The following is a 916-nucleotide window of genomic DNA, read 5'->3' as shown; positions in this document are numbered from 1 at the left end:
TCACTATTAACTTCATATTGACTTCCTGGTTAAGGTTAGGCATTTAGTATGGATCGAATGAGCTTTTGCTTGGCTCACGATCCTCTCTCTCCATTTCACATTTTTGGAGTTTGCTTTATTATTTCGAGTGATTCTCCATTTGTCGTCGGTTGTATTGTATTTATGTAATGTCTGTGGGGATCTAACGTATCCCCACGTGTTTCTCTTTCAGCAGATAAAGTTCACCTCTGGACTGTTGCGCTCGATCTGTTCCTTTTTGCTGTGAAGGTTCAGATCTTGCTGCTGGGTCGGGCACTCCGGAGGTGGACCAAACTATAGAATTTCACAGCAAAAACCATAGACAAATTATATTATAATTAGGTGGCAATTGATTTGATTATCGTAAATGTCCAATTAGGCAGTTATGATAATATCATTGCTAGAGAACTAATTAATACAGTAAAGTGCAATTTACTATAGAGGTTAGTTCTCTTTTTCGTTAGGTTAGATTAAGTTGTATTTGTAATACGCCCATTTAGCCTATATTCCTCCTTATTTTTAAGCTAACACCTCACTCACTCTTACTAACAACTTATAATAACCTATCCGAGGACTCTCCATCCTTTCCTAGAACCGCCGAGTCTCCGGTTCGCATTTACCTTTATCCTTTCCCTATATCCCTATACCCCCAACTCGCACATGAGGAATTGAATGGGTCGTAATTTATATTTTGAATTTGTAAAGCTTTCGGCGATTACTCAAAGCCTATAGAGTAGTCACAATGCTGGACAGCTTGTTTTTATTGTAATGCATTGCATATTACACATTCATAATATAGAAAAAATATATAAAAAATAATAAGAAAACCATATTTTATAAAAATATTGTGTATAAACAAATATATACATAAAACAATATTTAAAAAAAAAATATCGAT

Source organism: Nicrophorus vespilloides, unplaced genomic scaffold (genome assembly GCF_001412225.1).
Source record: "Nicrophorus vespilloides isolate i.1.1-1 unplaced genomic scaffold, Nicve_v1.0, whole genome shotgun sequence".
NCBI classification, from domain to species: domain Eukaryota; kingdom Metazoa; phylum Arthropoda; class Insecta; order Coleoptera; family Silphidae; genus Nicrophorus; species Nicrophorus vespilloides.
The sequence above is the reverse complement of the archived record's forward strand: the minus strand, read 5'-3'. Positions refer to the sequence as shown.